Source organism: Rhea americana, unplaced genomic scaffold, assembly GCF_003343005.1.
Source record: "Rhea americana isolate MKP2758 unplaced genomic scaffold, rheAme1 scaffold_40, whole genome shotgun sequence".
Taxonomy (NCBI): Eukaryota; Metazoa; Chordata; class Aves; order Rheiformes; family Rheidae; genus Rhea; species Rhea americana.
Window position 1 is genome coordinate 4,698,934 of NW_028186535.1, and position 17,260 is coordinate 4,716,193.

The following is a 17,260-nucleotide window of genomic DNA, read 5'->3' on the forward strand; positions in this document are numbered from 1 at the left end:
AAAAAAAAAAGAAAGAAAGAGAAAAAGAAAGATAAAGAGAAAAAGAAAAATAAAAAAAAATAGAGGTAAAAGAAAAAAATATATTATCAAAGTTAAATATAAAGGCTGGCAAACTACAGATGTGTCCGGAACATAAGAAGTATTGACAGCTCACTCATGGTGTGAGCAAAAGGTGAAGAAAAGCTGCACTGTCCCATCACGTGATTACACCAGTCTGTAACACAAGCCAATTCTGATTGTTGCTTTTGCAGATTAAGGATATTTGATCATCTAATTTGGCTTTCCATATAATATGCATCTAATCTGAAAATGCCAGTATGTGTCACAAGTGTGAAGTTACTTTGCATAGCTAACAATTCATTTCTAAAGATTTTGTTCTGATTCTTTATTCCATTTAGTCTTTATACAACACTGTAGAATAAGCCGGTCATCCTGACATTAATAAGTGGCTTGTGTAATAACTGATTCTTGGAACATATGAATCATACATTTATGTCACTATTTTGAAAATGGTATAAACAGGAATAATCAACCTGAGGAACTAAGGACGTGCTAATTAGAGAGTATAAAGAAGAAATCAGGAAATGCTGGAGAGGAAGGGAGGGAACTTGAACACCCGAAAAATGCAGAGTGTTATATTTCTGTGAGCATATGATACCTCAAGTCTCTTGGCAGAGACTAATAGGAGAGAGAAAAGCTATGATAATTGATGTCAGTCATGGAAAAGATTTATAAGTGAAAATCTAAGGGAAAAGTCCTCCTGAAGGGCAGATGAAAAAGATTTAGTCATTCCAACCTGTACAAAGAAAAAAGGGCTCCTCACAGCCCCAGTGGAGAGTGAGCATGTGAAGAGAGCAACTGCATTAAAGACAGAAAGCAAAGACACTCCCTAGGGTAACAGAGACCAAAGTTAAGAAAGGCCAGGTTAACTGAAACATTGCAGCATCTAATGAGGAACCTGACAGATTTTTTAAAAAATAAAAATGATAAAATAACAAAGTACTTTTAATAGTTTCCAATTTTTCAGCAAAATATTCAGGTCTTACTTGTAACTAGTCACACTTTTTTTCCTTCAGCTTGGCTGATAAGGATGAACAACCAATTAAACTCCATAGGACAGCCCAGTGTATCAGCTGATCTGGCTTATTAAGGCAGCATCTGCCACTCCCAATGAACTGTGGGCTGAGAAGAATAGGGCGCATACATGCCTGACTGTTGGAAGCAACTTTATTAGCAATTTTTGTGCCTGAGAATACACACTAGAATTTCAATCAAGCTGTCCACAGTGAATGCATTAACTTCTGTTTGGTTAAAGTACATCTCTTCAAACTGTAATTCATTTTGATTTAATGACATTAAAAAATGAAGAATCCTTGATCACTTTTTTCATCTGTCAATCACCTTCCATATTAAAAATACATATGTGTTTTCTGATTTGAATAAGATCATCAGCTTTCAGCACATGCTTCATATTGTGCCTTTCCCAATAGATTTAAGAGATTTTTAATACCTTGAGTTTTTTTCCTTTAAAATTACATCATTATTAAAAGTTGTCTCAGTGTTCTTTTCAGCAATATGTGATCTGCAATACCCCTTCCCCAAAATGTTTTCTAGAGCCTTCATAATACCTTTCTTTAGGATGATCTTCTAAACACTCGTATTTTTCAATGGTCTTTTCAGGAACTGCTGAATAAAAATCCTTTAGCCTAGGGCAGACTCCCACGGTAGGACCATTAGACCATCATACAAACCATTTCTGAAACTGGAAGGAGGAAAGAAAGATGCTGACAGGGAAATGGCCTTCTTTCCTCCCTGCCAGTTTGATAGGACTTGATGCTTTAATCAAGCAGAATTACACACTAGGCTGCTAAATTAGTGTATACCTCATACTTGAAAGTCACCTCCAGTGGAACTACTCATTATTGATGGAGGTTTCCTCGTCTGGAGAAACAACAGATCTTTACCTAGAGTATTAGGGAAAATGTCAGGTAGAGCAGTGGTGACAGAAGGAAGTAGATTTAAGGTGAAGGTCATTTAAAAATGACAACCAGATCAACAACCGATTTAGGTTTTTATGCTAGCTATTTTTATTCCAACCAGGTGGACATTTGTATGAGCAGTCTGTAGTTGCATTGCAGTTAATGAGTATTCTGCATGCAGTGTCACTACAGAATCAGGCTCTGACATCAGTCTGAAAAATAATGTACTTTAAGTCCTTTATTCCTCACTTTCTGTTTGTTTGTATGTAACTTAGTCAAGCACAACCTGTGCTTTGTTTTCTGTTCCATTAAAAACTAAATAATCGCAGGGTGAAAAAAAAAAAGGAGAGAGAGAAACAGAGATACACACAGTACTAAGTAGGTAGGACTGAAATATATGAACACCATAAAGACATACCTTTTTTTTTCTTTTAAAAGATAAAAGAGAATATTACCAAGCTTTCCTTATGTGAAATAGTCCACCTTTCGGAAGTAGAGTAAGTCTAATAAATTTAACTCCATAGGAGTTAAATACTATGAATATGAATACTATGAAAATGGATAAGAGTAGGACTTTGGATAAAAGTTTCCTAACCCATATTAGAGCCCCCACAGAAAAGCTTTACTTCGTGGCTCATCTCATTAATCTAGTATATACATTGAGTTAATATTTTCTCTCATACTGTACGAGATTGATGTGATTCTATCTTTTCTAGTGATTTAGCAATGTTGTTGTAAAATTATCTTGGAACTATGGAATAGTTCATTTTTTATTTCCTGCTGTACTAGAAAGGCACTTTCTAGTTATTCTCAGCTTCAGTAAGCAAAAAAAAAAAAAAAAGAAGAAGAATTAGGTGTAATATATTTTTTTTTGTTTTGTAAAAAATGATTTTTAATTGTTCTATATCAGAATGAAAAGAAATTAATGTTTTTACGGTAGATCAGAAAGTGGGTCTAAGCTTATGGCATTGGAAGACTGAAATCCACATAATGCATGAATACCCTTCAAGAAATTAAGAATTCTCATTAGAAAAAAAAAATGCTATATGTGCAATTTTGTCTTTGTGAGCAAAATCAAGATTCATTTCCATTTGTAAGGCTAAACATGCCTAACCAGGTTTGGCTCAAAGCATTTCTGTACAACTTCCCACATGGTGCTTTTGGAACTTTGCTTCTAATAGGATTTTGTAATAACTAACTAAGAAATCACATTTTCTTTTATTTCATGAAATGTGACTTAATCTTGTTGGCTATCTCCAAACTAGAATTTCTAATCTCTGGACCTTTTATTTCAAGACCATAAAATTTGATCTTCCAGTAGCGGTAGGAAAAAGCTAGCTCATTTTGAAAAGATTTGTTAAAAAGCCTACTTTGCCTGTAACACAGAAAGTAGAGCAGGGCAAAGAAAAGCTTTTCAAACTCACTTATGCCTTTGACAATTCTTTTAGGAGATGATGCAGCTGCAGAGATTTTTGATAGAGGAAGATGATGTAGCAAGAAAGGTCAATGAGGACTGTAAACAACTGCTGAGACTTATCCACAGATAAACAAAGTGATATTGATTCTCAGGAGGGAAAACAACATTCTCATTAGATTATAATGTTGCAAAAAGTTTGCCCATTAGATTTACTGAGATCTAGGATCAAAAAAAAATCATTATTTTCCATAGTTTATGTTTGTTTTAGGGATTTTGAAATATCTTCTAAATAAGGCCCCCTCCAGCTAAGGCTTTCTTCATGTTTGAAGCCAGCTTAGATATGAAAAATGAAAAATAATGCTTTCTGCAAGGAAACACGACAAAAATATTTCCATAATGAATAAACTGCTGTACATTAATTTTTATTATATTCAAATTCTCTTTCTTGACCTAAGGGGAAAGTATATGACAGCTGGTCCAAAGCTTCTGGGAACTAGCAAGTTATTTGTATAGCACTCCTTGATACAATATTTCTGAAGACATTACCAGCTAGAAGGCACGTGGGGACTGCCAATTTCCTTCCTCCTACCAGCTTGCTCTGGCTGAAATTCTACGCAGGTGAACTCACTGTTAGTTTTCCTTGTCAAGGCTATGGCATGTAGCAGAGGCTGGTTGTCTTATGGGATGTGTACAATGCAATGTCATGTGTAGATACCTGTGCTAGGCACATTAGCATACTACTTTACCGGAGCTATCTGACCATACTAAAGGATTTGACTTGCTAATGAGGCTATCCTTCTCTTAGTACTAATTCATTCAGAGCTAGCTTGGGAATTCTTGCACGTTTTCCTGTATTCACTGTGATTACTCTCACCTTACTTGAGGCCAACAGTCATTCTGCAGATAAAACATATGTCTGAACCTGGAGCACATTTTGCTGAGAAGAAGAGAAAGGATGGAGTTTCACACACAAATTGCCCCATTTGCAGATGATTTATTTTTCAAGGGGACACAGAAGGTGCAGGATTAAAGTAAAAGACTAGAAGTCAGTTCAGACAGAAATGTTCTTAGATATAGTAGAGCATTTAGCTCTGTTGTTACACTTCCAGTCTTCTGCCTTTAAAATAAATTAGAATGCAGCTCCACAAGACATAGCTGTTTATAGCAAAGCCATGAAAAATGTCGCTATCTTTTCTGTATGAGCAGTAAACACTGTGTCTGGAAATCAGTTCATACTGTAAACTGTGACATGAGCCAAGCTGAAAATAATCCTTTTGCTTCTAGAATTGTTTTTGAGCCTCTTATTTCAATGATCCCTGTTACAGCATAGCTAGAAAAATAGCTAGTGTGTGAGGGGCTGTGAATCAGGATGCAAGAGCAGAGATCACAGGAGATGACCTGGCCCCTAAAAGCATGTGCTTTGGGGATAGGAGGCATGTTACAGCTGTCAGCCTGCGCCACCACGGAGTGGCGCAGGGGCAGAGGCAGCGTCCAGGGCCTCGAGCTTCATTATTCAACACGGTCTTTAAACCAAGGGATATCCCCCTGGATATTACCCATGAAGGAATGCATGACTCATAAAATCCTCCAAAAACTTAAATTAGGCCTTTGGCATGATTTTCTTGAGGAAAGGAAAAAAGAATTGTTGAGTTACATTAGCTTCAAGGTGAATAAAATAATGCATCCTACTCATTGTTATACTTGGAATCAGAATAGCCTCTTTCCTCAGCTTCCCCAGTGATTACTGTAACTGGCAATATATTAAAAACTTAGGCTGAGTACTTCTATGCTCCCATGCATCCTGACCTTCAATCAGAATTTCAGACATAATTAAATGCTTCATAAAAACAATACAAATATTATCTTTAGCCTCAGCTCGGGAGCCTACCAGTTATCTTGGCAATCTCACAAGGGAAGGATCTCTTTCTGAAAGTGACTTTACCAGGATGAATTAAAGACTAGCCAAAATAGGGAAACACAAAACAGCTCAAGCTGAGATAAACTGTACATCAGAAAGCAAATGGCATGTCATTACCATCCCTCACAAGATAACCACTAGCTTATGTATAACCTCTGTATGTTGTTGTGTAAAATGCGAGGGTATAAAAAAAAAATCTAGCTATGAATATTCCACCATATTCACAGTCACGTTTACTCAGCTTTCACAACACCAAATCTGAATAGCAGTCAAACTTGTTTTAGAAATAAAAGGCCTCGAATCAGGGGAAGTAATATGAAAAAATGTGCAGACATACAGTAGTATAAGAGCTCTCTAGATATTTTTTCCAAAAATCTGCCTTAGCCATTGGCAATCACTTTAGAAACATGCTGTGCTTTGTATTTCTGCCTTCCTCAAAGATCACAGAGAAGTCAGTATACCATCATATTAGCAACATGTGTCTTAATTGTCAAGCCTGTCAAGTCCTTCTCTTAGTTTTATTATTGCAGAGGTTGAGTCAATGTGTAAAAACAGTAAGAGTACGAGCTAGTTCATGTATGGGCTAGATGATTATATTGTGACAGTGCTTTCTTTAACACAGAGGCAAGCATTCCTCAAAAACCCTTTTTTCGGTTCCTAGAGGTAATAAACTCCTTTTCTTCCTGGATTCTGTTGCTATCTTTGTTAGAGAAAATGAGAACATTTGAATAATAAAACATGTATAGTAGTCAAGCCCAACAAGATACATAGGTATTTATTTACTTCTTTAAACCTATGCTAGAGCTGAGATTCCGTCCAGTCTCACAGCTTGCTTAGCCCTTCTGAAGAAAGAAAAATAATGCTGTTTTCAGAGACTTACTGGGACTTTATACAAAACAGTGATCATTTTTAAAGTCACGAGTGCCTTCAATAAGATGCACACACCAGCCAAAATGTCTAGTTATAAAAAGATGTATTTACATATATTTTAATGACACTTAAAATAATTAAAACAAGAGCAGTCATTTATTCAATCAGAGTCTAATTTGAGTACATGCATATTTTGTGAAAACAGTTTTATTTTTTTATATTTTTTACCAATAGATGGTGCTAGCAATTTCTGCATTTACTGAAATAACTGCACCCATTTTACGCAGCACAAAGCCCATAACATTCTCCTAGAACTGCTAGAGAGAAGCAGTCTATCCATGTGCCAATTAAAGTAGGAAATGCCAGCTCACTGGTACTCAACATTTTACATATTGAAAAGGCTAGTAGAGCAGCAAAAAGCCATCAGTAACTACCCACTGCAGAATATATACAATATGCAAACGAGAAATCTGCTGCTCTCACTCCTCCAATGTATTGTCAAGCTTTCTAGAATACTCATGTCACGTTTTGCAGTCATTAAGGTACACACTTACGCTTAGCTAAAAGGAGGCTGGCACCAGTCAAATTAGCTCCTCCATCAGTCTTCTGCAGAATACATTGCAAACTTAACGTCTTAAGCCCAAATCCTGCCACAATTTCATGCACATGCCTCACTTTATACAGTGGGAGTAGGCACACAAAGTCAGTTGAGATGCTCACAGTGTGCAAAGTTAAGAAAATGTGGTTGTCCCTGCAATTGGAGTTATAACAAGGGGTTAAGAACAGACCTTATTTTTCTCATTAGTTACAGGCATTCTGAAAAATTCTTTCAGAGAACTGAAATACTACTGCTCTTCAGAGGAAAGTTATAGTCCTACACTCTCCAACTCATTTCCATATGTAGTACACCCTTCAGTGTCAAACCATTTTGCACGAAATGAACAGAAGACCTCCAGAATAATGATTTTAACAAGGCAGTTCCAGCTTCCAGACTTTAGACCTTCTGTGGCTTTTGAATGCTTCCTATTTCCCTCGATGACCTCCACTGCCTTTGAGGGCCATAAAAGGGGACTGTAAGCATCCAAAATTTTATGTATATATTTTGTTATATATGTGTATGGGTGTGTGTATAGACACACACATACATATGCAATATTTTATATATGTGTGTGTATGTGTGTGTGTATGTTTATTTATTTATTTATAGCATTATAAAGTAAGAGTATCTTCCTCCATCTCACATAGCACGCCTTTATCTTTAAGAGAATGTCACCTTCTGGGAACATTTAGCTCATGTAACTTATCATTGTTATCAATACATGTTTGCCTTTTGTTTAATTTATCAAGACATTCTTACTTTTTATGGAAGTGTAAGAAAAACACAAATTATTGTGTTTTTTCATATCTATTAAAAGAGTCACAAATCTGAAAAGCTCACTCCAGAAAATGCTGTCATTTCTATTATGCACTAACATTCTGGACATTGCTTAGGGAAATACAAAAGAGTTCTGCCAAACTAAAAAAAAAAAAAAAAAAAAAAAGTGTAAAAAAGTGTTGCTGAACAGCTTATCTACATTTTATTCTTTTTCTCTCTCCTCTTTTTTTAGTAACACATGGCTTTAATTCCTAATGCATGAACCTTAATCAAAAAGGACCATGTCTGTAAATGCATTGATAAATGATGTTACAAAGTAGTCTTCCAATTTACTAGCAAGAGAAGCTCTGCAAGAAAAATAGAAAATAGATAATAATTCTGTTTGAAATTTAATAATGACTAAATCAAAAATAATGATAATGAATTTCATACTTTAGAAAACATAGAATGACGTTCTATATCTCCTTGGATACAGTGATTTACCCTTATGGATTATGTCAAAGGCCCTTGCATTCTTCAGGTAGTCTGAGAGACCTCCTACACTGTCACTATTGTTTCCTGAGAACTATTTCTGATATGTAGCGTCAGAAGTAGATTTTCAGTGACCATAGCGATACCCAGATATTTTGAGCTGTGCTTCTGCAATACAGAATCGTTATAAAGAGCATCAAAGTTGCAGTTTGTATTAACTATCTCATAAGCTGCCTTGCAGAAAAGCACAGAGCTCCACTCACTTCCACTTTCTGCCTTCTCCCTTACCACGGATAATGAGGCTGAATAATATCCTGAGTTGTTTGTGAAAGCAGATAGTGCCGTGAACATAGTTCGTTCCCCATTTTTGTAGTTGTTTAAGAATATATTCATCTTCTTCCAACGAAGCTATGACTCCCTGATAGAGTATACATATTTGTCCTGCAACTGGAACCCTGCTACCTTTTCTCACTGAAGTGAAAGTATCAAATTAATTCTCCCATAAAGTAGCATTGTTGCTCTCGCTTGAAAGACAAAGATACAAATCACAAAATGCATGAATTAAATTATCCTAGGCTGCATGGTGATTCAGCGCTGAACAAAACAGCTGCTTAAAAGCAAAAACAAAAACTGGTCTTCTCTCTAACACTGTCAATATTCAGATCTTTCCGTATGGAAAAGACTCTATAAGCAATGTGTCTGCTTTGTAAGATACAAGATATCAGGCCTTGTTAAAACAGAGTATACGTTTATGGAAAACTTGGTGCAGTTTCATCAATGGCATATTGCATCCACTACTCACTCTGAGCAAACTTTACACCTAGAAGTAAATCGCTGATTCCCCCCCTACACTTTTTTTTTTTTAATGATATCAGTAATACTCTAATTTTAGTACATCTCTGGGGGTGAAAATACGTTTAATTCTTTGGAGGTTGATCTGAAACATTAGGGGAGCTTTAAGTCAGATGTCAGATTCAACATTTCAAAAGTGACTGGAACGCAGCAAAGAATTCTGTGTGGTCTAGAAGCTGCAGCTACAGATGCTTTCTGCCCTGTAACAATACTCACTCGTGTGCACACTATACACAGTACTTACAACAGTTACGGTACACCCTACATTCTCAATGTGGCTACTGGACCAGTGACAGGGAACACAACGTTTTGATTCAGTAGGGACAAATCCCTAAAGAGATTCTATGGCTAAACAGAGGCAGATCATGTGCTGCCCTGGGATGGTACACATTGTCAAACTCCTACTTAATGCTTCTCTTAGTCGTGATCCATTCCACTTTAACAGGTAATTCCGAAGGACAGATTAAGGGTGGAATTTACCTGAGATTATTTCCATTAGTCCTGCCTGTTTTGGAAGGAGGAGGACTTTAGCTGTATGTATGCAAGCTATTTGTCATAAGAGAACAGGCTATGACTTTTATATATACATATATATATATGTGTGTGTGTGTGTGTGTGTGTGTGTGTGTGTGTAGATATAGACTATAAATTCCTCCACACACTATCTGACAATTTCCAAGGAGGTATAAACACAATTTTTAAAGCGGGTCTTTTTTCTGCTTGAGTGCACACCAACTGCTTACAGAGTTTGAAATTTCAGCAGGAATTCATTGCAAGGAGCAATGTCAGGAGAGTCCATCTGAAAGCTGTTCAAAACAAGATCAGAAGGATTCACACAGCTCTCATTATGAATACAAAAATGGATAAAAGCCAAAAACTAATGGAAGTATGATTTAAAAAATTCTGACTCACTTTCAAAAAGAAAATATAAGCAAGAATCAGGAAGAAATGTTCCCACTTGACAATTTACATTATACTTTCTTAGTACTAATTTTCTCCCTTTCTTGAAGCACCTGCTACTGGCTTATGGAAATGACAGGACAATGAATTATATGAACCATAGGCCTCATCCTGCAAAGCCATTACAAATATTACCTATGAAAACATAATCTAGGACACACATTCTCAAGCTAGAACAGAAACATAGAAATCAGCAACATTGACAGAAATCTCAGAAGTGAGTGGACAACTCATTTTAACTTGCAATAAAATGAAGCAATCAACAACATCTTTTCAGCTACATAGTCAGAGAAGTATTGCAAATGGGGATAATAAAACCTACCTCTGTTCTCATTGAAATCAGTGCCAAAAAGCCTATTAAATTCATTGGCATACAATAAAGCATACTAAAGCCCCATCTTTTACTACCAGTGAGGTCATAGCAGGTATAATTCAATCATTCACCCAAGAGTAATTGAACTGAACCTAATCCTAGTATGTGAGCTTAATCAGTACTAGTATTTAGGCTTTTATGATGTTGCTAGTTTTGTAAGGGAAAAGAGAGGGCAGAAATGGAATAATGTTGGGGTACTGCCACTATGAGTAGGTGGGTGGGTGGGACAGAATGGTGGGTGGCTGCATCTATACTACTGTATATGTTCCTGAATATGTTCCTGAATTATTCCCTGTGGAAGAGAATTTGAGAGAAATGGGAGAGTGTAGGGACAAGAGCAAATAAAAATTACTACCAGGTTTTAAGGACAGAATGATCAGAAAAGATGACAAAGCTTAAAGCTTGTTAAAATTCTGTTAAAATTCTGCTAAGAGATTTCAGACTTTGAGGGAAAGTTGCATAATGCCAGTGTGCAAATGTTAATACTATTTAAAGACCAAGGAAAGAGAATAATTTATTACTTGTGTCATACTGGGAGTGATATTAGTCATTTAGACTCAACAGGAAGCATTTTCACAAAAGCTTTTAAGATTGTTCTTTGTATGTTCCCAGTGAAACCAGGATAAAAACTTAATTGACTTCAATAAAAGGATAATTTGGCCGAAGAACAAGAACCCAGAACCTAAAAGAAACACATCAGAAGTAACAAACATGAAGAAGGAATAAATATAACGTAGACAATGATGCAAGTGAAGTGAGTGGAACATCAATGATATGAACAGCCACTAAATAATGAAAGTAGTACCCACTAATCTTGTTGGTTCAACTTCAATAACCGCTAAGAATCAGGGCCTGTTAATAAAAATGCCAAGCAAAATATGGCCTGCTGTTTTTATTGCTTGCACCAACTTTACAAAGGTTAAATCTGCCTAATTCGGCAGACTCACTTCTGATTTTCAATACTTTTCATCATGAGCTGAAAACCCTTCTCTCTCACCCCTCATCCCCTTATACACAAAATCTAATCCTTGACTGTGGAATTTAAAATATATCTACCAGAGTAGACTTAATTCTCACCAAATGGAGGTTCAAATAGGAGACTGACAAAGTCAAATTACAAAGAATACACACATCCCAGACTCATTTAACCACTTTATTTTGGTGGTTAAGCTATCCTCCAAATCAGTTGGTCATCATCAAGTCATTTAGGTTGGAAAAGACCTCTGGAAGTCTTCTAATCTAACTCCTCAGTGCAGAGTAGATCAAATCAGGTCAGGTTCATGTCTGATCATATCTCAAATAACTCCAAGGACAGATATTCCCAACTTCTCTGGGTAACCTGTTCCTGATTCCGATACATCCGACTGAACAAGAAGAAAAACTAATCGAAAACAGTCCAGGGGTGTGATCTATTCATTTATCTATGGACTGCAATTATGGTGTGAGACCCCATGTCTTCTGCAGAAGATCATAGCAGACATAGTAGATAAGAGAATTTCTCTGCTGAGATACTTGCTGTAGTCATGGTCTCCAAGGACTTGAGCAGAATCAAGATCTAGGCAACCCCACATACCCTGAGGGTTAGGTTGTAGCAGAGCACAGGGTTTTGTAGCTTTAGGATTACAAAAGCGCAAGTAGGTGTCTAAATTCTAGATCAAAACTCACTCATAATCTCCTTTTTTCATGCATCTGAATAAGAATCAAGAAGAACAAGAAAAGGCTGTCTAACAGACTGAGCTTCCTATTTAAGGAACTCTCTGCCACATGATATATTTTAATAATTATCAAACCAAAATATGATTAACTTCAAATCAGTGGTAATATAAAGTGTGAATATGAGGGATACAAGCACCCAAACTACCATGCTATTGATCAGACTGAAAAAGTGTGAAAAAATAAATACAGCTAGTTGAAAGGTACAAGGAGGCTGGCAGGATTTTTGTCTAGCTTGTTCAAATATGGTGTTTTTCAGCAGATAAAACACATTCAGACAATCCCACACAGGAAATTATATTGTATGCCACTTTCTTAATAAGATTAAAAGAGCTACTTTCACCACCAGTGACTGCCATTAATTGGTATGCTGCAAGGGAGCTGACATATCCCTGGATGGCACATCTGTTAAGTGTAGACTGCAATCAGTAAAATAGGTTTTCCAACAAACGACTTGTCAAAGCCTTGACACGAGAATTACTTGTGCCTGTAGTCAGTCATTCACTTTCTCCCAGTTCAAATGCTCATCTTCTGCCTCCACACTAGAACCTGAAATGTAGCAAAACATGTTTTTCCATTCTTTGTTGATTAAAGTGCTAATTCATGGATAAAACTGGATCAGAGGATTTCTTAAGGATGGGGTAGAATAGCTTTGAAGCTGAAATATATAATATTTCCACTTCCGTTTTCCAGAAGCTGTAATCCAACAGCCACAGCCTTTATATGGTAAAAGATATAAACAGAAAATGTCTTTCAGCTAACCATTCCACTGTCCAAATGACCAGCTCAATATTCCCCATTTAATAATTCAGTCTTTCTGGAAATAAAAATCATTATCCTCCTACCTAGAAATGAACATTCAGTGACATGACTGTTATTCATTGTAGATGCAAAATGTTCATTTGAGAAACTCTATATATTGTTTTTATATTTTGTAGTTTTATATTGAAAATGATATGTTTGGTGGTTTAAGTAATGAATTGTAACTCTACTGCATCTGGAGGTCTGAGTAGACAAGGATGATCTTTTATCTAAATTTGATAGGTTCTTTGTTAGATAGCACACGGCAGCATTTTAAGGAAACTACTTTCTCCATCGTATTAGTTGACTTATGACTAACAGGTCAATACACTGTAATGTAATGTGAGATAATAATACATAAGTCTGCTTTTTAAGGAGCTCTTTACAGTTCTTTTAGGAGAACATACAACAATGAATACAAGGGGATAGGACTCACCTCACAAAACCTTAACAATTAATTGGTTACATACTTCTTGGAAGTAGAAGAGACAAATTCAGAAAATTATTCACTTTGGGGTAAGATGAATGTTCCATTTCCCTTTAGGTACCTAAACAATTAGCTTCCTGAAGAATGCCTGTCTGCCACATGTAAAGGTGAGAGAAGGTGAACAACAGTACTAGATAACTATCTTGAATGCTGTTTGACTCTCACTACTGACAAAAAAAAAGAAGAAGAAAAAAAAAGGTACTAAAAACCCACAATCCCTAACAATTCAACTTCAAAAGCTGAATTCACTGGGAAGGTCAGATTTTCCTAGCAAAGTCCATTTCAATTAGCAGGAATCCAGTTTGCCAGGTAGTCTGCTTGTTCATTTCTAATGTCTTGATTTCATTTTTTCGTACTTTTACTTTCACATATAACAAGCACATGGAGTCAGGGCAAAGTTATAATGATTTTTCACTGGAAGATTTTTTTACCAGACTGAAAAGCTTTACTAAAGTGGTGAAACAAAAAAGAAGAAAAAGAAAAAAAGAAAAAAAGAAAAAAAGAAAAAAAGAAAAAGAAAAAGAAAAAGAAAAAGAAAAAGAAAAAGAAAAAGAAAAAGAAAAAGAAAAAGAAAAAGAAAAAGAAAAAGAAAAAGAAAAAAAGAAAGAAAGAAAAAGAAAAAAAAAGAAAGAAAAGAAAAAGAAAAGAAAAGAAAAGATAATTGAATCCCAATGGAATATTGTCACATATACAACAAAAAGTGTGTTCAAATAAACATACACTGGTCATGAGTGCTCTTCCCATTGTTCTGGCCCTGAGCAAGACTCATGTCTTCTATTTCAAAGTAGCAATTCTAGGATATTCAATTTTCCGAAGCTTTGGAGTTCTATCCCAGTTTTCTGATGTTTTCTTGTTTGACTAATAAAGGGATCCGTACAGATGTAAGATACTTAAGACTTGTGTAAGGCATTTGACTGTTTACCATGAACATTCCAAATTAGAAAAGAATTCTATATAGTATCAATAAAGCATATGCTAAATGGATTAAGCAGTGATTAAGTGACAGTTCTCAAATTACCTGACAAAGTGAGATGTCACCAAACAGGGATGTTGCTAGCAGTGTTCTGCGATCATTAGTATTAAACATGACCTTGTTTCTCTCAGTGATCTGGAAATAAATATAAAATCACTGCTAATAACTTTTCAAATTACATATGGATTTGTGGGGTGTCATATAATGCTGTCTGGGTGTTTGTTCCAGTCCACACCACTGACTACGTCGTGCTCTGTTGTAAAATAGGTCCTAATTATAAAATCAGTAAGGTTGGAAGGGACTTCTGGAGATCATCTAGTCCAACCTCCCTGCTCAGCAGGGTCACCTAGAGCATGTTAGACAGGGTTGCATCCAGGCGGGCCTTGAATATCTCCAGAGAAGGAGACTCCACACCCTCTCTAGGCAACCTGGTCCAGTGCTCCATCACTCTCACAGGGAAGGAATTCCTCCTCACGGTCAGGCGGAACTTCCTGTGCTTCAATTTCTGCCCATTGCCTGTTGTCCTGTCCCGTTGAGAAGAGTTTATCCCCGTCCCCTTGACACCCTCGCTTCAGGTACTTATCCACATTGATAAGATCCCCCCTCAGTCTTCTCTTCCCCAGGCTGAAGAGGCCCAGCTCTCGCAGCTGTTCCTCATAGGGCAGGTGCTCCAGCTCTCTGATCATCTTCGTAGCCCTACGCTGGACTCTCTCCAGTAGCTCCATGTCTCTCTTGTACTGGGCAGCCCAGAACTGGATGCAGTCCTCGAGATGAGGCCTCACCAGGGCAGAGGAGAGGGGCAGGATCACCTCCCTCAACCTGCTGGCAACACTCTTCCCAATGCACCCCAGGATACCATTGGCCTTCTTGGCCGCAAGGGCACATTGCTGGCTCATGGTCAACTTGTCATCCACCAGCACTCCCAGGTCCTTCTCTTCAGTGCTTTTCTCCAGAAGGTCAGCCCTCAGCCTATACTGGTGTCTAGGGTTATTCCTCCCTAGGTGCAGGACTCTGCCCTTGCCCTTGTTGAACCTCAGGAGATTCCTCTCTGCCCAACTCTCTTGAGCTCTGCCTTTCAGCTAGTTCTCAATCCACCTCACTGTCCACTCGTCTAACCCACACTTCCTGAGCTTATGTAGGAGGATGTTACGGGAGACAGTGTCAAAAGCCTTGCTGAAGTCAAGGTACGCAACATCCACTGCTCTCCCCTCATAATGTATTCCAACGAACAAGGTTATAGGGATCCCTGTCTACAGACTATATCTCTAGCAGGTGCAATTGTATCTAAAATAACAATGACTGTATAAAAAATGTTGAGTTCATAGCAGAAAAAAATCTCAACATGAGTTCCCTGTGGGAGGTGAGATAAATCAGACAAATAAAATCCTTGGTATTGACTGTGAGAGAGAGGCATGGTCAGTATACACTTGTTCTTTTGTTGGGTTTGTCCCTTTAAGTGTCACTTAAAATTTAATGTTATTACTGTGGTGCTGTATACTTGCACAGCAGAAACTAGGCAAGATGTGAATTAACTGTTGTATATTGCTAAAATCTAGAGAAGATCTTTCATTAGAACAAAACCTGCCAGTAGGGTTTTTTTAAAAATGTTCTGGGCCTGACACTAACAATATAAATGACAGATATTGTAGTCTTTGTCTTACAGAAACAGCTCCAAAGAAACACTCCTCATAACCTTTTTTCTTTTAAATAATCTACCTATCTATCTATCTATATATGATGAACGTGGTGATGTACTTGCCTCTGTTTTGAAGGTAACACAACCACCAATAAGTATATATTTCAGCAGCGCTGAGAGCATTACCATAGTTGCTGTGCTTTTGTAAGTTAATCATACAAGTATCAAGACATTCGGTGCCACCACAATGTTGATATGTTATCTACACACACTCCAGGCTAATAGGACAATGTTTACTAGCACAGGAGACACAATGCTCCCTTTTAGGTTAAAAGTGAATCATAATGTTTATTACCTATAATTCATTATGTTTATGCCAACTAACAAGCTCCTTATTTCTTACAGGCTGAATTTCTTTTCTTCTTGAACAGCAGTGGCACAGAGAGGCTTCACAGTCACTTCTTGGATTGCAGGAGAGAAGCACCTCACAGTAAAGAGCTGGTTTTCATCTATATGTGAGATTTTCAAAACTAACACTAGAAGAGTTCCTGCAGTTTTGAAAAAAAAATGAAAAAGCTTAGAGGAGCAGCAAAAATAATGCATAAACTAAAGGAAAATGCCTTATACTGAGAGGATAAAGGATTTCCACCTGTTTTTATTAAAAAAAAAATTACATTATTCACATTGCATACATTCTTCATAGGGATAAAAAGAGGCTAAAATAAGTCTTTCATCTCAGAGAGAAAGTCATTGCTTCAGGTGGCTGGAAATTAAAACCAGTCTACATTAAACTGAAATAAGATACTGTTTTAAACAAAGATACTGATTATGCAGTGAAAATACACTATCTAGAAAGTCTATATTTTCCATTATTTTATATCTCTAAATAAATAGTAGATGGTTGTATGTTAGTGAAATATGAGTGATTCGGGTAGAAAGAAATAAATGTATGGAGTTCTATGATATAAGATATGCAGAAGCTCACACTAGATACTGTTGTGAATCCTTCTGCGGTTAAAATCCTTTAAATTCCTCTGAATTTATGAATTTTAATTCACATGAGCTAGCATCATTGATCGAGTAATATAGTCAGGATTTGAGGAAACAGAGTTCCAGCTGAATACCAAAGGGATCTGGGAGCTTACTTCCCTTCAGATATATTCAAAAATCCCATTAATGCTATTAGGAGTACAAACTACTTTGATTTATGATCATAAAATGTTGCTAGAAAGTTTCTGAAAATTTACGTTGTTGAAGTTCCTGTACTCTGTTGAACATTAATTCAAAATCTTTTCACCTTAAAATACCAGGATCCAGACAACTGTAGATCAAAAGGTCAAATGAATGTATTTATATAAATCTTGTTTTCACCAGGTGCTAGTGTACACTACACTGGCAACACCCACCTAAGCACAAATAGGCAGGATGTGGGAGA